Source organism: Neopsephotus bourkii, unplaced genomic scaffold (assembly GCF_033783945.1).
Source record: "Neopsephotus bourkii isolate Nb327-2 ecotype Australia unplaced genomic scaffold, CSIRO-AGI_Nbou_v1 NB_1648, whole genome shotgun sequence".
Lineage (NCBI taxonomy): Eukaryota > Metazoa > Chordata > Aves > Psittaciformes > Psittacidae > Neopsephotus > Neopsephotus bourkii.
The window spans coordinates 34113-53643 of record NW_026902122.1 but is presented as its reverse complement, the minus strand read 5'-3'; the positions used below and the strand labels follow the sequence as shown (position 1 = coordinate 53643).

The 19531-nt window shown below is 39.7% G+C and overlaps 1 pseudogene; it reads left to right on the top strand.

Moving 5' to 3' along the window:
- Window positions 1-16342, top strand: part of LOC133223715 (phosphorylase b kinase regulatory subunit beta-like) — a 56681-nt pseudogene extending 40339 nt beyond the window's left edge.
- Window positions 16343-19531: the final 3189 nt, after the last annotated feature.

The window sequence follows — 19531 nt, the reverse complement described above, 5'->3', positions numbered from 1 at the left end:
CAGGGCTCATTTGGAGAGCTTTAAACTAGATTCGAAGGGGGATGGGTTTGTAGCTGGGCTTGCCCCAGTGGGACAGCACTCCGGAATTGATGAAGACTGGGAGGCCTCCTCTAATCCTAGGGTGAAATTGGTGTGCTCGGCTCTTTCCCTGAAATGTCTGTACACCAATGCGCGCGCAGCATGGGAAATAAGCAGGAGGAGCTAGAAACCTGTGTTGAGTCAGGAGATTATGAGCCGGTGGCAATTACAGAGACGTGGTGGGACAGCTCACATGACTGGAATGTAGTCATGGAGGGCTATGTCCTTTTCAGGAAAGACAGGCCAGCCAAGCAGGGTGGTGGGGTTGCTCTTTATGCGCGAGAGCAGCTACAATGCGTTGAGTTCTGTCCGGGGACAGATGATGAGCGAGTCGAGAGTCTGTGGGTGAGAATTAAGGGGCAGGCTGGCAGGGGCGATACTGTTGTGGGGGTCTGTTACAGGCCACCGGATCAGGGTGAGGAAGTTGACGAGGCCTTCTACAGGCAGCTGAGAGCGGCCTCACAGTCACAGGCCGTGGTCGTCGTGGGGGATTTTAACTTCCCTGATGTTTGCTGGAAGGACTACTCGGCAACCCAGCCGCAGTCCAGGAGGTTCCTCCAGTGTATGGATGATAACTTCCTCATGCAAATGGTGGATGAGCCAACCAGGAGAGGTGTGCTGCTGGATCTCATCCTCACTAACAAGGAGGGTCTGGTCGAAGCAGTGAAGGTTGAGAGCTGCCTTGGTTGCAGCGACCACGAGATGGTAGAATTCAGGATCTTGTGTGGTAGGGCCAGTAGAATAGCAAGTAGAATTGCAACCCTGGACTTTAGCAGGGCAAACTTTGGCCTCTTCAAGCAATTGCTAGGGGAAATTCCATGGACTAGGCTGCTTGAAGGTAGAGGGGCCCAAGACAGTTGGTTGACGTTGAAGGACTGCTTTTTCCGAGCTCAAGATCAGAGCATCCCAACACGTAGGATGTCAAGGAAGAGGGTGAGGAGACCTGCGTGGCTAAATAGGGAGTTGCTGGGTATACTGAAGTGGAAGAGGAGAGTTTACAGGTCATGGAAGGAAGGGCTGGGCACTTGGGAGGAATATAAGGCTGCTGCTAGAGGATGTAGGAAAGCTGCTAGGATGACTAAGGCCTCCTTGGAATTAAAGCTGGCAAGAGGAGTCAAGGACAGCAGAAAGAGCATTTTCAAATACATGGCAGATAAAACTAACACAAGAGGCAATGTAGGCCCGCTGATGAACGGGATGGGTGCCCTGGTGACAGAAGATACAGAGATGGCAGAGTTACTGAATGCCTTCTTTGTCTCTGTCTACTCTGCCGGAGGCAGTCCTGAAGAGCCCTGTACCGCTGAGACCTCAGATGAAGACAGGTCAACGGAGCGGTCTGCCTTAGTTGATGAGGAATGGGTTAGAGACCAGTTGAGCAATCTGGACACCCATAAATCCATGAGTCCAGATGGGATGCACCCGCGGGTGCTGAGGGAACTGGCTGAGGTCATTGCTAGACCGCTCTCCATCATCTTTACCAAGTCTTGGGAAACGGGAGAGGTGCCTGAGGACTGGAGGAAAGCAAATGTCACTCCCGTCTTCAAAAAGGGCAAGAAGGAGGACCCGGGTAACTATAGACCGGTCAGCCTCACCTCCATTCCTGGGAAAGTGATGGAACACCTTATCCTTGGTGCCATCTTAAGGCATATCAAGGATAAGAGGGTTATGAGGAGCAGTCAACATGGCTTCACCAAGGGGAAGTCGTGCTTGACCAATCTTGTAGCCTTTTATGAGGAAATAACACGGTGGATGGATGATGGTAGAGCGGTGGATGTGGTCTACCTCGACTTCAGCAAAGCGTTTGACACGGTCTCCCACAGTATCCTTGCGGCTAAATTGAGGAAGTGTGGTCTGGATGATCGGGTAGTGAGGTGGACTGTGAACTGGCTGAAGGAGAAAAGCCAGAGAGTTGTAGTCTATGGGGCGGAGTCTAGTTGGAGGCCTGTATCTAGTGGAGTGCCTCAAGGGTCGGTACTGGGACCAGTATTATTTAATATATTCATCAATGATTTAGATGAGGGAATTGAGTGTACTATCAGCAAGTTTGCTGATGACACTAAGCTGGGAGGAGTGGCCGACACGCCAGAAGGCTGTGCTGCCATTCAGCGAGACCTGGACAGGCTGGAGAGTTGGGCGGGGAATAACTTGATGAAATATAACAAGGGAAAGTGTAGAGTCCTGCATCTGGGCAGGAACAACCCCAGGTTCCAGTATAGGTTGGGGAACGACCTGTTACAGAGCAGTGTAGGGGAGAGGGACCTGGGGGTCTTGGTGGACGACAGGGTGACCATGAGCCGACACTGTGCCCTTGTGGCCAAGAAGGCCAATGGCATCCTGGGTTGTATTAGAAGGGGGGTGGTTAGTAGGTCGAGAGAGGTCCTCCTTCCCCTCTACTCTGCCCTGGTGAGACCCCATCTGGAATATTGTGTCCAGTTCTGGGCCCCTCAGTTTAAGAAGGACAGGGACCTGCTGGAGAGAGTCCAGCGCAAGGGCAACTAAGATGATTAAGGGAGTGGAGCATCTCCCTTATGACGAAAGACTGAGGGAGCTGGGTCTCTATAGTTCGGAGAAGAGGAGATTGAGGGGTGACCTTATTAGTGTATATAAATATATAAAGGGGGAGTGTAACGAGGATGGAGCCAGGCTCTTCTCAGTGGCAAACAATGATAGGACAAGGGGCAATGGGTACAAACTGGAACACAAGAGGTTCCACTTAAACTTGAGAAGAAACTTCTTCTCAGTGAGGGTGACAGAACACTGGAACAGGCTGCCCAGGGAAGTTGTGGAGTCTCCTTCTCTGGAGACATTCAAAACCCGCCTGGACACATTCCTGTGTAACCTTATCTAGGTGTTCCTGCTCCGGCAGGGGGATTGGACTAGATGATCTTTTGAGGTCCCTTCCAATCTCTAACATACTGTGATACTGTGAAAAAAAAAAAGAGATTAAATGTCTGATTGATTTTTCTTCTTTTCAGCTTTTTGATGGCATTGAGTGTGAATTCCCTCTGTTTTTTATTTTCATGATAATTGATGGTAAGTATAGCTTTACATTCTTGTTCTTTAAAGGCATTTGAGAGATGAGCCCTTAGTGGAAAGGTACAAAATGATTGTCCTGTCCTGCCAAAATAAATCATAATGCACTGGCACTAAATATCTCAGCGGTGTATTAAGTTACTGAATATCTAGGTAACTCCTGAGAACTGGATTTTGTTACATGTGTAATGGTGGGACAGTGCTTTGGTCAGTAAGGAAGGAAAGTGTCCTGTAAATTATAGTCCCTAATCCCTCGTTTTTTTAAGATCAGCAAAATGTCTTTCATCGTTTACTTTTTTAAAGATTAGCAGAGCGTGGTCAAGTAACTATATATGTACTTGCCTTTTCTCTTGTAAGTCAAACTAATTAGCCCATCAACTTTCCTGGTTTCTCAATGACAGCCTTTCAGGTTTTTTTAGACATGGAGAGTTAAAACAGTTCTGGTACTACAGTACTACAGTAATACCTACTACACTGGTAGTAGGTATTACTGAATTACTGAATTGATTATGCATTTTTTAGTAGTACTAAGCAGTAGTATTATATTAGTATTATGTAATTATATTTGTGTTGTTACTATATAGTAATATTATTATAATAGTATTGTTTTATTTTTCATGGATGATGATTGTTACTGTCCAACTTTTATCTAGATGATTCTTGATATCAAAGCAATTTTATATCACATAAGTGTATCTTATTATCCCCTATAGCATCTGCCAATAAGATTAAATTACAGATATTCAGAATATCGTCAGAAAACTTGAGCATGTTGTGGCTGTGCTCAAGTGTTTTGAAATATTTCAGCAGCATGTCACTTAACAGGCTTTTCTGTGTGCAAACGTTTACTGTGTTTGTTTCTTGTAACAAGTGATTTCATTTCCTATATATATATATATATATATATATATATACACACACTTGGGAATATTTTAAAATGTCATAAACAAAATTTGTGAAGCTTTGGTTTTTAGTAGAGCGTTGAAGACCTACGAAATGAAATCTGTATACAGTAGTCAAATTCCAGTTTTCTATTGCAGTCTGTCTTTTCAATAGAAATATTTGTTGGCTTTTCTTGACATAACAAATGATAATTTCTTGGTAATTGTATGTAACAATATACATATATGTAAAAACCCCACAAAAACGAACAAAATATCTCAAAACTTAAAAATGAACAACAAAGTTATCTAAACATCATATACATAAATGCATCTGTGCATATACAGATAAATATATATCAGACACACCTAAACTTATCTAACAAAAAACATATCTAAACTTTTTTTGTAATAAAGGTGGTCTGGTATATTTGTTCTCAGTGGGTTAGTTTCTTATTTTCTTTTGTCTTGTTTTTGTATTTCAGCATTCACCCACAAGAATTCAAAAAAACTGCTTTTTCCTCTTGGGTTTTTTTGGGGGAGTTTTTTTTCCCCTCGTTGGTATTTCTCTCCAAAGGAAATGATTAGGACTCTCTTGGTAGCAGCTATGCATTTATAGCTGTGGGAATGGATTAAACTAAATCAGTATGACTTTTTTTGATAAGACATATTTCAATAGCATTTTGGAAATTTCAGGTTGAATGTAGAGGATTATGGTAGCATTCTAGGATAAGGTACGGAGGGAAACTTAGCTATTTATAATAATATGGAAGAATATGGTAATTGCAAAGGAAAACTGTGGAAGGAAATGAAAGGTAGAATCATAGAATGGTGTGGGTTGGGATTGCAATGAAGAGGTTTCATCTAACTTGTTCCCCTTTCAGGGTTAATGTTCTATTTTAAAATGTCAGTGTGACTTGTCAGGTTCATCCATGTTTTGCTTGAACAGAAATGCTTTTGGTATTTTTCCTACATCTTTTCATAGAAGAACTTCTGATGAACTGAACACTGATCATGTTCATCAGATTTGTTTTGGAATCACTTAAGTTCTGGTAGAAAAACATTTAAGGTATTGGTACTGCCAAATATAACAGTTTCTTCCCCAAAACATTATCACAAAGACTTGTCTATTCTGTTCAATATATCAAGGTGTGTCAGCTGTTCTGAACCTCTATGATGTGAAGATAAAATAGCTATGTAGCTTATCAGTGTAAACACTCCATCTAAAAGTCTTTGGAGGGAAATTGTTCCATTTACTACTTCAGATCCCTTGTAGAATCATAGAATCAGAATAGTTAGGGTTGGAAAGGACCTTAAGATCAGCAAGTTCCAGCCCCCCTGCCATGGGCAGGAACACCTCACACTAAACCGTATCACCCAAGGCCTTGTCCAACCTGGCCTTGAACACTGCCAGGGATGGAGCATTCACAACCTCCCTGGGCAACCCATTCCAGTGCCTCACCATCCGCACTTCTAGCTAACCTGCACTTTCTCCGCTTCACTTTAAGCCCATCACCCCTTGTCCTATCGCTGCTGTCCCTAATCAAGAGTCCCTCTCCAGCATCCCTGTAGGCCCCCTTCAGATACTGGAAGGCTGCTATGAGGTCTCCATGCAGCCTTCTCTTCTCCTATCTGAACAGCCCCAACTTTCTCAGCCAGTCTTCATATGGGAGGTGCTCCGGTCCCCTAATCATTCTCGTGGCCCTCCTCTGGACTTGTTCCAACAGATCCATGTCCTTTTTATGTTGAGGACACCAGAACTGCGCACAGTACTCCAGGTGAGGTCTCACAAGAGCAGAATAAAGGGGCAGGATCACCTCCTTCGACCTGCTGGTCACTATCCTTTTGATGCAGCCCAGAATGCGGTTGGCTTTCTGGGCTGCAAGCGCACACTGCCAGCTTATGTTCATTTTCATATTCATTTTTGTATTTATTCGTGAGGATTTCTAGGCAGCTCACTTCTAGGTCAGTTTTCATCTCTGTCCTAAAGATTTAGAACCAGCCTGTTCGTCACCACACTGGCACACAAGCTCTGCTTCTTCATTCTGCTATAGTTAAGGAGGTTATTTGCAGCTAGTTGGGCTGGTTGTCTGTGTCCAGTTCCTGAGCCTCTGTAAGTTCACAGCTTTACTACCCCATGTAACTTGCCATCAATTTCAGTTTAAGGTAATAAAGAATGTGATCGACTCATGATCCTTGTGAGATTTAGCTATAGTAGTAAGTGAGGATCTACAGTTTAGTCTTTTAGTTCCCATGAATTACTTAGTGTGCAGGCACTACCCCATTGAAAAATAGACACAAGATTTTTCTTCTCTTATGAACATTAAGCCGATGGAAAAGTTCTTTCTTCCATTAAATCAGTTATTTCTTTCTGTTATTTTTAGGAGTTTTTAGAGGAAATCCTGCACAAGTAAAGGAGTAACAGGATCTTCTGGATCCTTTGCTTCAACATACATGTGAAGGTATTATCTGATAATCATTCTTCTGAAACACTGTAGCTTTTTATGAATCTTAAATTATTAAAATATTGAAATTTCTATTAATGGATACTACAGTCAGAGCAAAGGAGAAATGTTTCCTGATGATAAAAATACTAGCAGTGAAATAACCTCTTTCATGTAGGTACCTTGTATCATAAAGTGTGATAATAAAAGTAATGTTATAGGGGAAAATGCTTTTGATACATGTGAGATTGACATACATATTATGTACATTACATTATACAAATGCTTCTTATAAAATACAAGATTTACACTGTATCCCATTTTTCCTGCCCTCCTTCGCCTGTTCTTAATTATGTACAAAGTTCACTTTGACTTTGCAGGAAAAAGCTAACTACCAACAGTCAGATTGTTTCAGTGTTCCACCTGGATGCAGCTGAGAATTACTCGTGTCATTCATTGTCACTTAAATTCACAAGACTTAAAAATTAGTTTGCTGTGTGCATATGAAATTGTTTCTGGCTCAGAGCAGTGAAAGTGGCAATGTGTTAATTTTGATACAAACGTTCTCTTAAATTGTGCACTCCAGAATTTTGGTGGAACTGCAGACAAGGCTATTGGTGGCCTACAGGCACATCCATCCAAAATTCTGTTAAAATAAAAAAACAGAAACAAGAGAAAGGCCGTAAGTTTGAGTGGGAGGGGAAAAAAAATGTCCTTAGAACAGGACAAGCTTCAATATACCGACGATCCAGTTTTAGATCTCAGCATCTTTAGTCACTTGTTCTTGACATCTGTGCCACAGTTACAGAAGTAGATGCGGGATGTTTTAGTCTGACTTGTTCTTTAAACCTACACTGTCTTGAAGTGAACTCGTTTCTGTGATTTTGTTGCCAAATTTTTATTGCATAGGAAATACGCTGACATTGCTGATAGTTTCTTTTTTCTAATTATTAATGGATGTGTGAATTTCTATGGACACTAAATTAATCTTGTGGTTCCTCTTGTTGAATATCATCATGAGTATCTCATATCAGAATTTCTGGGTGTGTTTTGATACCTCACTCATTTGAATATTCCATCTCTGGGACCTTTCAGTTTTCAATTTTTTTCAGCTTCTTGACAGTTTGGGGTTTTTTTTTTGTCTAATCAAATAGACACTACAACATTCTCTTCATGATATGTTCTTTATCCAGATAAATTCAAAATTTTGCAAAAAGCATATTAATTTGTTTTTGTATTGCATATAATTAGGTCAGTCAATTGTAATTATATTCCAAAATTCGTAAGTCTTGTCCACTTAAAAAATGTTGAAGCAGAGGTTGTTGATCCACAATAATCAGTAATAGCTGTGGTGTAACTCTAGATGCAGGATACACTGCCTTCCAATGAAGAATTTACGCCATTTTGTTTCACGATGCTTCAAAACTAAAATCCTCATTTTAACTTGGTTTTCCGTACATCCAAAAAATTATAAATTTCATGTAATTAAATGGTTGACTACTTTTGGCCAAGATTTTAGCTTTAAAATTTATCTGATACTGAGCTGCTGTTAAGTGTGGGGAAAAACATCCTAACTGTTTCACCGTGATGCATTTTTCATTTGTTTCGGTTATGGTTTGTTACTTGTACTTCAGTTTGCTTTATTGTTTTTCTTCTTGCACGCTACACAGATAGCGTGTGCGTTCTGGAAAGGAATTATGTGGAAATGTTCAGTGAAAAAATAAGTAGTTTATTATTACTCTGGGTTTCCCATGGTGATTAAGGTTTTGCAAGATAACAGTGAGCGGCAGCAGTCACTTCTGTTCAGTCAGATTGTTGCTAGGATACGAATTTTCCTGGTTTTCAATCCACTTTAGCTTTATTATGGAACTACAAACAAATAATGAGAGAAGTGGAATTTATTTGCTTACTTTACTTATTTTAAAACTCCATAGGGTGTCCTGTTGTACCCAAGTATTACGATGTGCCAGCTGGTTTCGTTGAACTGGAGAAGAAGAACCCTGGCAGTCAGAAATGGTTTCCTAGTAACAGTGGATGTGATGGAAAATTTTTCTTGTGGGGACAGGCAGTTTACATCATTGCAAAACTCCTGGGTAAGAGGCTGAGGAAATTCTCTCAGGTTTTAACTCACCCCTAGATGAAGGGTATTTATTTTGTTGATGTTTTTCTTGAATCTGAACAAATATACATTGGCTTGAGTTTCGATTGGACTGTGGGTGGCATGGTTTTGGTACTCTGTTTTGGTGCGTATCTGACAGGCAAAAATTGCTTTTTATTCTTTATGTTAAAAGCACAGTATGCTGCATGCAGCATAGTGTGAAGCTTACTGGAATATTTCAGAATACTTAAATCTTCTAAACATGTTTCTTTTCTGCTGTTTCTTTTCCTGGCTTTCTCTCTTACTTCTTCTTCATGGCAAAATACATTGACACTGGATTAACTGTGTCAGCTGCCCCTGTACAGTGATGTTTGTAGATGACCTGTAGCATTTAATTAAAATATACTGTTTTAAGCAACACACGTTTAAATTTTGAATAACTTGTCCTTGTTACAGTCTCAGGAAAAGTTGATGTTATCTTCAGTCTGTGTTATTTTTACCTTTTGGAAGAAACTAGATGATCAGCATGTGAAAGTGCATTTCAGAGTTGGGCCATTGAAAACTGTTATAATGAATTTCAGTCACAAATGAACTTGTGATCTTTCTTGAGATAATTCAAAGGCTAATGCAAAAGCAGTTGTTAAGCTTAGAAAGTCTTCACAGTTAAGATTTTCCTCTTCTAAGTGTTTCTTTTAGGGAGAAAGATATATTCCTTTATTTTAATGTGGTCAACATTTACCTGGTAATCAGTAGATTGAGTTATAAAATTTTTTTTCTGTGAACACTATGAAGGGAAACAGGCTGTTGGTAGTAAAAATGAGGGACACTGAAGGGGACTTTAAAATGCAAGACTTGACAAGAGGTGTATCTTTAGGTATGGAGCTCTGGTCTGTTTGGTGCTCCACCTGTTTCGTTTCATTGTATTCCTTGCATAATTCCTTTTTTAGTCAACACTGTAAAGTAAATGCAGGGAGTCTCACCTTTAACTGAAAAAAAATTTAACCTTTTAGTATTAGCCAAGTAATCCTCAAATGTGTGTGCATATGTCAAATACTGTAGTAGTTCTGCTAGTATTCCTCTTTACAGTAACATTTGTGTAGTTCTGTGCCTGCAAAAGACTGGTTAAATAACTTGTATTGTTTGCTAAGTGCTGTTTGAGTAACATAACTTTCTTCTGGTTTGTTTCAATTCTTTCCTTTGTTGAACAATGTTGCACGCTTTGTCGTTGCACTAAATCTCTTTTTGAATTATTCTCATTATTAACTGTTTCCTTTATTGTTTAAAAACTTTCCCTCCACTGTATTCACTACCTCTTATTCCTCCCTTCCTTTTTTTCAAAATATTTTTTTTCTTTTGTCTTTGCACATAGGGTCTGGAAGCTTCATCACAGACCTAAATCTGTTTGCCAGTAATTCAGATAAACTTTGAATTACTGGCAAAATTTATCCATACTAATTTATAATTGGTGCATTTAACTTTGCGCTTTTCTGGGTGAAAACCTACCTCAGTGGCAATCTTGTCCTTAGTGAAAGACTTCATGTGTGTTGCTTTGCTTGTTGGTGCTTTCTAATTAAATGGAAGACTGACTTCAAACACTTTGATTTCTGGAGAAGTACTGGTTTCCCATTTAATCATCTATTTCAGAAACTGCTGTTGCCTCCAGGGAAATTATTAATTTGTTTTGCTCAGCCTCCTTACTTTTATTGGAGTACTTCTTGTTGTTGTTGTCCCTCTCTCCCTCCCTCCCTCCCTCTGAGCAGGTTAAAATAATGCAGTTCTAGAGTTGTGGGGGTTTTATTCTTCCATGTAGAAAACCTCTGTGTAGAAAGTGCTAGGTTTCAAAAATACTTAATTGGGTTTTTTTATATTTCTTCTTGAGATATCATATTGAGAGTTGTCTTTGATATCCCTTGTCCCATTCCACGTTGTTGTGAAACTGCTTTGAGATAAAAGGCTAACTGGTTTTCTTCAAAGCTAAACAATTTTTGATGGTAACCATTGAGTTTCATGTTAAAACTCCAGAATAATTCCACGGTTGTGGATTTGAGGGCTTTTTATGTGACTTGCATACTTTGGAGTCTGTTATCTACATATATTCTTTTAGCACATCTCTGTGAAAAAATAAAGGATTGTTTTTATTTACTACAGTATTAAAGTTAGCTGTAGTAAGAATGATGCTTAAGTAATTAGTCCTAAAATTAACATAATTTTTCACAATGTTCTTTTGATATGTAAATTAGTGATCTAAAACAAAGATTATAGCAGCAGAACTGACTATGTAAGATACATTTGTATGCTTCCTTCACAAAAGCTTCAGGGAAGTACATCATTCTGTATTTTTATTATAATTTCCTTTCAGCTGACAAATTAATAAGTCCTAAAGATATTGACCCTATTGGACGTTATGTAGCTCCACAAGATCAGCGGAATGTTAGCATGAGATTTTCAAATCAGGTAAGCATAAGCTTTAAATTAAAACATTTTTACTGAAAAAATGTGACCTTTGTGTTACACATGGTCTTCTAATGTAAAGTGCTAGGAAAATTTTAAATATATGTCTGTCGTAGTTGATGGAAGATCTATTGCTTTTAAAAGGAAGATTATAACTTTGCAGGTTTTGCCTTTAAATTAAGTGGTGCAATCAAAATGATACATAAAATTCAAGTTTAAGTAACTGCTAATAGATAACGTGTGTTTCTTTGGGTTAAGATATGTCAGGGAAGCAAGAATGAGCCTCATTTTTTGTTCTTTCAAATTACCACTTCAATGTATTAATATTTTTTTCATTTAAAGCTCCTAAGAGGTGCAAGGATGAGGTTCTTTTTTGGTGTGCATGGTGTGTAAAGATGCTTCTGATTTTGCCTTAAATGGGCAGTGAGTCTGAGTGCCCAAAGACCGGAAATGCTTGAAACAGTGTAATTCAAGTCTGCAGCAGATAGGTAACAATACAGAAACGTGGTCTATATGTGGGAACTTTTATTAAAAAGGTAAGAACTTTATGTACAGCAACATGTAGCTAAGAGATTTTTTCAGTCATTTATTTCTTGGTATAAGGAATATATATTTGCTCAGTTCATTGTTCAGCATTGTGAATATGTTATTGAAGTGTAAAATACTTACCCTAAGATTTATTCCAAGCATTTATCCTAAGATTTATTCCAAGATCAGAAATGAAGAATGTTTTTCATGTTTGATCCAAATGCTGCTTAAAATGCCTGCTTCAACACTATGTCCTGTCACCAAGGTGTCTCATTCATAATGAGACTTTCATTGTTCACAGTGCTCTCTTCTGCCATGTTATTATGAGGTAATGAAAGCTCAGTGACTTCATTCCTTCCCAGTTTCCTTCTTTGTTCTTACATCAAGGGATGATGAACACTACAGACCGTGAGAGGTGCTGCATTCACATGCCCTTTAAGGAGTGCCAGTAGAAGCCTGTAGCAAATCAGAGCTGTGTGCGTCACATCCAACTTCTTTGTTTTTTTCTTCTTTGATTCTTGAAACCAGTAATTCTTAATACACCACAGATGAACACTTTGAAGAAAATGCTGGCTTGTTTAAAGACACTTCATGACTTAATAGGAATTCTTATAGCAGAAAAGCATTTTTACTTTACTATTATTTTTTTTTACCTTTTTTGTTTTAATACTTTTACTGTTTTGAGGGATACCTGTTATATGATAGGGATTTTTCAGATCTTCAGAGAGAAATAGCCTCTGCCCTGGGAGCTTCCTGGAAGATATTATAAATAATACAATAATCATTTATTTTCTCATAATTTACTCCTTGGTGGCCACATTGTGGGTCAGTAAAGAACTTAGTAAAATGCAGTTACGTGATAAAATTCAGCAATACAATAGGGGCTTTAAAAGCTCAACGGTGTTGAAAGAATAAAAAATAACTTAAGCAGCTTTGTTTTGATGTTTTGCTTCATCTGCAAATGATGAAAAAAAAAAAAGCTTTGTCACTGTTAAAAGGGAGATCAGACTAGATGGTTTGTCACTGTCAAGTGGCTAGGTAGTCCTCACTTTTAAGTGCTCAACAATTGTCTAGAATTATTTCAAAGAGCAGTTGAGCTTTACTCAGACAGCTCGGCTGAGCTGTGGTTGTTAATCTTTACCTTTAAAGACTGCCTTAGCTGCTGAAATTTGCTCAAGCTTTGGCAGAAATTTTCATCTGTGGGACCACTGATATTTTTGTTGTTATCAGAATAGGGGAAAGAGAAAGACAGGGTGATCCTTGAGCGTACTCTGATGGGCAAGACTGAAGTTATATTTGAAAGCTAGAAATCAAGAAAGGATAAGTTTACTTTTCCTTTTTTTTTTTCTTCCTTTAAACCTAAAAATCTTCATAGAAATCTGACTTAGAGCAATTCGGCAATTCCTGTAGTTGTACATTTTCTTTTCTAAGCAAGAGGTGATGAGATGGATTGTCTGTTGTTCAGTAGCTTACAGGTAAATAAATGGAGAAGCTCTGGAATCACTTGAGTCTGCTTACACCTCTCTGATTCCAAGTGATGATACTTCTTTGCTATAGATGGCTGTGCTTTTCTTTGACGTGTAAATGATAAAACTATCCCAAGATACTGCATGTGCTTGTGATGTGGGTGAGAACAAAGAGAGGCATTTTGGAATCAGTGGGAATTCCAGCTAACTGTGGCATCAAGCCTTTGTGCCTGTAGCCTCTGAGCAGCAGTGTGGAACTTGTGTCAAGTGTGATTGGTGTCCCTGTGCTGCTAACCAGGTGGTTGTGGAATTTCACTGGGATTGTTGCTGCTGAAACAGGTGCTGGTCTATCTTGTGTGGTTTTATTATCACGTTAGGATCAGAGCAAAATACTTGTAGATACATATGTTTGTTCCAGTTTTGTCATCATTAAGACAAGATTAAAGAATGAAAGGTAGATGCACAGATATGTCAAGGTGAGGGAGTTGTGCTTTTTCAGCAAAAGACTTGCAGTTAAAGTCAGCAAATTGAAGTTTCAGCTGAAAGTGTTGACCTTGCCTTATTTTAATCCACATTTTAAATTTGTGGAAGCAGTTTGAATGTTTGATGATGCTGTTTTATCTAACTGAGCTAATTTATGCAGGATCAGTACTTAGTATTTGCCTTAAAGTGCTAGAAAAACGACTTAAATATGAAACCACATCTTAATTATGCTTTTGGAAATCAAAAGTAGTTTCTTCTCTTTAATGATGTCTTCTCTTTTTCATGCAGCTAAAGAAATACTTGATTAAGTTGAACAGAAAAGTATTTCCACTTTTAGTAAATTTCATTACTGTAAGGAATAAACAAGAGTGTGTAAGCATTTCAGATGCCTGTATATGAATTTTGTTGAGATGCACTGTTTTAGAAGGTGAGGTACCAAAAAGAAGGCTTTTTATATTTTTATTTGAAGCCTTGTGCTGAGGAAGTATTTCTTGAAGAAATGTATCTTCCATGAAGTCATATTTTCATATTTTGGTTGCATTGGGTATAATCCCTATAAACACTTACCATTGAAAGACATGATTTACTTGGTTTATTTGTGTCTACAATGTAACTACAAAATGTCTCTGATGCCCTCATAATGGCATAGATATATGTAAGCAATGGAAAATACTTTTAATATTCCAACCCTAGTTTTGTAGTTTTGAAGCAGTGGTGGAGAATATACTTCTCTGCTAAATTGTTGGGTTTTGGATCTTTTTTTTAGTATATAGCAAATGCTGCATATCATTATCATTACTGAAAAGGGCAGCATTTTCATGAGTATTATATCTGTTATTTTGATCTGTCTTTCTCTAGACAGCTACTTGTGATCCACCAGGCCTTGGCATGTTACATGACAATGAAAGTAACTTCCTGTGTAACGTTACAATCCTGCTGTTGCACAGAAATTATAGTTAATATCTTTCCAAATACTCTTACAAGTTTAGCTAGTTTTCACACAGATTTTGTGGTGTGCCCATTGTGCTGCACATGCATTTGCGTAGTTACAGTCCATGTTAGAACCACCACTTGCGGGCTGCTATGAACGAGTCATGTCACTGCTCTCTCTGGGTGTGAGAGACTTTGTGCTGGTATCTGAGAAGGACATGCCTCAGTGGAGGTGCAAATACACAGATTTATGTGCAGTTTACACCCTGCGGTTACACCATCCCACTCAGTACGTCATTAATCCAGTGGTAATTAACTTGCAGACCACTCCACAAGTTAGATCACAGGATGTCTGCTGGTCAGTCCAGTCTTGGAGGAGGCACTTGTGGGTTCTGGGGTGTTCTTTGCTTTCTGTCTTATAAACATAGTGCTCTGATTGTGGTAGAGAATTGCTTTGAGTTTGTATAAATGCAACTGGTGGCATGATTTCCTGATTATGAGACAGACCATCTTTTAATGTCACTTGAACTTATGACTTCTTTATTTGTTCTTTTTGTGCATGTACTTCTATCATAAATTTATTTCCTGTGGCAAAAACTTCAAAATTTTTAGTGGAAATGTAGGGCTGATAGACTTTTGAGAAAATGTTATCACAAATTTCTCCTGCAAATCTGTGAGGTGGCAGAGAAGAAATGAACAAGGAGTAACTCAGGCATCTAATTTTTTAGCTGGTGGTACATGCTGCCACTGAAAAGAAAAGTGATTAGCCATTTCCATACTCAGGGAGTCAGTTATTTCTCCCAACATGCTGAATTCATTCCTGTTAGCATGGTTTCCTGATGTAAAATACTAGCTAGTATTCATTTCAAACATGAAGTATGTGTATAACAGACAATGCAAGGAAATGCTGTTATCTCCTGTAAAATGTAATATACCTCTCATATACCTGTAAAGAGAGGTTGTCTGATCAAAATATTTCAGAATAAGGGGTTGAAATAATCAGTTCATTATTTTAAAGTGGGTATTATTGGTTACCCAGGTAGTTGAATTCTTTCACTCTTTCAAAAATGTGTATTGAAACACTGTCATATCAGGCATTTTTCTTAACGTGTCGGGGTGGTGTTTTTTAATTAAAAAAAGCCAAACAGGGAAAGTGATTACCAGAAACCTATTTATGATTAATTCTCCAAAATGCATCTTACAAAGTATTATTGACAGGACCAGTTTCCCATAATTTTGAGATGTACAGGTTTCACTCCCGTGTTGCTCTTCCAGTATGTTCGCATAGCAAGAAAAAACAATGCAGTCTGTCATACTAGTGAATTGTTGAAATAGACATTGTCCCTACTCATGCTATATCTAATTAAATTGATAGCTAGCAATGTTAATAAATACTTTTCATTATTTTCTAGGGTCCTTTAGAAAATGATTTGGTAGTACATGTGGCCTTGATAGCAGAAAGTCAGCGGTGTGTATTTACTTTCATTATGAATGTATGCATTAGGGAAGTGTTCAACAACAGACATCTTAAATTAGCTAAAGGTACTCCTGGAAGCATACAGCTACTTCTGTATCTGCTGCCAAGATAGTTGTTAAAACTATGCCTGTTCTGTGATTTGTCATTAAATCTATTACTTCATTTGTAGCCTACAGGTTTTTCTCAACACCTATGGAATCCAAACTCAGACTCCCCAGCAGGTGGAACCAATTCAGATATGGGCTCAGAAAGAACTTGTCAAAGTAAGAAATCTGTATTTAAAATTATTTCTCTGTCTATACATTTCTTTCATAACAATAGCAATTTATATCAAGCAATTAGGCTTGTATATCCTGAAGCACGTTGCTTACGGTTTTGTGTTACTTCTAACTCTCTTGTAAGACATGCTGACCCTGGTCAGTCATACATGCCTCTTTAGAGTCTCCATGAATCATGGATGTCCAGATTGTCTATATTATCTGAATAGCCTTACGACCTGAGCCACTTTCAACAAATAGGGAATAACTAATAGAATTTTATTAATAGCACAGTAGATGACGTGAATTGTGATGGGGAAATGAGTAAATGAGCAATAGTTAAAGAAATGCAATAAGGCAGTAGGCATAAAACATCAGATACTTTCATAGCGTAGATCCTGTAACAGGCATTTTACAGTCTTCTGTAACTGGTTTTTAGAAGTCCTTTGAGTTGACCATATCCAATAAGTTTGGTGTTTAGACCCTTTCTCAGCACATTTAAAGAACTCTGGTCAGAAATTACTTGGATGAAGGAAGTTTTCAGAATCTCCTTTGTCCTCTGCAAAGGCTGTGGGTTTTCCTTTCTCTATACAGGCAAGTGCCCTCCTACCAGAGTGCTGTACCCCTTCACTAGAAAGACAAGGGTACCAGGGCCAGCCTGTACTGGGCCTCACAGGTGATGCTGGCTTAGATGTATCCTCTCAGGTGACTATCAAGGCCAGGTGAAACCAGCAGGGGAAGATAAAGTCCTAGAAGGCAGCAGAGGCCAGAGAATTATGACTGATACTTGAGGACCACCTGTGGCAAGTGCAGGAGCGATGCATCCTGACAAAATGAAATGGGGCAAGAATGCCAGGAGGTCTTCATGGATGCACACGGTGCTCCTGAGCAAACTCAGAAGGAAGAAAGAAGGTTTATAGAAGGTGGAAGGGAGGACACGCCCTGGGAAGAATTACAGGAACATTGTCCAGGAAGCTAGGGATCAGGTCAGGAAAGCTTATGACCCAGTTAGAATTCAATCTGGCCACGGATGTCAAGGTTAACAGGAAGGGCTTCTAAAGGTATGTACCAGCAAAAGAAAGAGAAGGATAATGTGGATCCTCTCTGGAAAGAAATGAAAGACATGGCCACCCTGCATTTGGAGAAGGATGAGGTTCTTAGTGACTTCTTTGCCTCAGTCTTCCGCAGCAAGTGCTCTACCCATGTCACTCAAGTCATGGAAGACAAATGCAGGAACAGTAAGCACACTCTAGCAGAGGAACAGAGTCATGCTCTTCCATGGAACCAGAATGTGCACAAACCCATGGGACCTGATGAAATCCATCCATAGGTCCCAAAGGAGCTGGTAGATCAAGTTACTAAGCTACTGTCCATCATATTTGAAAAATCACAGCAGAGTTCCCAATGACTGGAAAAATGGAAATAAAACCCCCATTTTCAAGGGGAAAATGGAAGACCCTGGAAACCGCAGACCTGTCAGTCTCACAGCTGTGTGTGGCAAAATCATGGAGCAGATTCTCCTGGAAAGCATGCAAAAGCACATGAAAAAGAACAAGGTGGTTGATGACAGCCAGCATGGCTTCACCTAGGGGAAATCTTGTCTGAACAATTCGATGGCCTTCTATGATGGGGCTACAGAACTGATGGATAGGAGCAGAGGAGTTGACATCATCTACCTGGACTTGTGCAAAGTATTCAAAACTGTCCTGCATTACATCCTTGTCTGTAAATTGGAGAGACATAAATTTGTTGGATGGACCAATCAGTGGATAAAGAATTGGCTGGATGGCTGCAGACAGAGTTGTAGTCAATGGCTCAGTGTTGACGTGAAGACCAGTGACGAGTGGTGTCACTAGTCACTCAGGGACCATTGTTGGGACCGATCCTGTTCAACATCTTTGTTGGTGACATGGACAGTGGGATTGAGCGCACCATCAGCAAGTTTGCTGTTAACACTGACCTGCGTGGTGTGGTCAACATGCAGGAGGGAAGGAATCCAGAGGGACCTTGACACACTTGAAAGGTGGGCCAATGACAGCCTCATGAGGTTCAACAAAGCAAACTGTAAGGTCCTACACCTGGGTTAGGGCAGTGCCAGGCACAGCTAAAGGCTAGGTGAAGTGGGTGATTCAGAGCAGCCCTGAGGAGAAGGACTTGGGGGTGTTGGTCCACGAGAAACTGAACGTGAGCAGGCTTCAGAGTGCACTTGCAGCCCAGAAACCAACTGTGTGCTGGGCTGCATCAAAAGAAGAATGGCCAGCAGGTTGAAGGAGGTGATCCTGCCTCTCTGCTCTTGTGAGACCTCACTTGGAGTACACTGTGCAGTTCTAGTGTCCCCAACATAAGAAGGACATAAAACTGTTGGAGATCTTCCAGAGGAGGGCCGTGAGGATGATAAGGGGGCTTATCATCCACACATATGAAGGCCGGCTAAGAAAGTTGGGGCTGTTCAATCTGAAGAAGAGAAGGCTAAGTGGAGACCTTATAGCAGCCTTCCAGTATCTGAAGGGGCCCTACAAGGGTGCTGGAAAGAAACTCTTCATCAGGGACTGTAGTGGTAGGACAAGGGGTAATGGGTTTAAACATAAAACTGGGGAATTCAGGTTAGCTATTAGGAAGTTCTTTACTGTGAGGGTGGTGAGGCACTGGCACAGATTGCCCAAAGAAGTTGTGAATGCTCCATCACTGGCACTATTCAGGGCCAAGTTGGACAGAGCCTTGAGTGACATGGTCTAGTGTGAGGTGTCCATGCCCATAGCAGAAGGATTGGAACTAGATTATCTTAAGGTCCTTTTCAACCCAAACCATTTTATTATTCTATGAATGGCAGCTACAGGCTACTTCAGCATCCTCTTCTTGTTCAGTCTTATTCAGTGTTCTCTATATGAGAGCACTCTGCTACACTGAATAGGTGCTTCAAGCTGCCCACAAGTGTTTGTCCTGGAAATACATTTAAAAGACCATGACAGATGCTGCTCTAAACAATAAATGCATTGATCAACATTTGTAGGTAAACTTATCACAGGCCCTAATAAATATCTGTATGATTACTAGATTCTGGTTTACTTCTGTCTCTCATACACCTGTACCCTGCCTCTGAAAAATCCTTGAAAATAGTCCCTCTATGCACAAACAAGCCTCAATGAGGTGCAGGAAGCTGGCAAACCAGTAAGGTGGTGCAGGATCATGGGTGTGCACCTGATGTATTTCATGCTTCACCACCGAAGTTCCATTGTGAATCAGGTACATAAAGCTTCTGTCTAACTTGGAATTATGCAAATTCTCTCAAACAAGGGTGACAAATTCTGAATGTTTGGGGGCAGTATAATGAATGCGTTTAGCTTATCAAACCTGAAGTTCCAGACTCTCTGTGTTTCTCTTCCTCTGGTATCAGGATCTTATGGC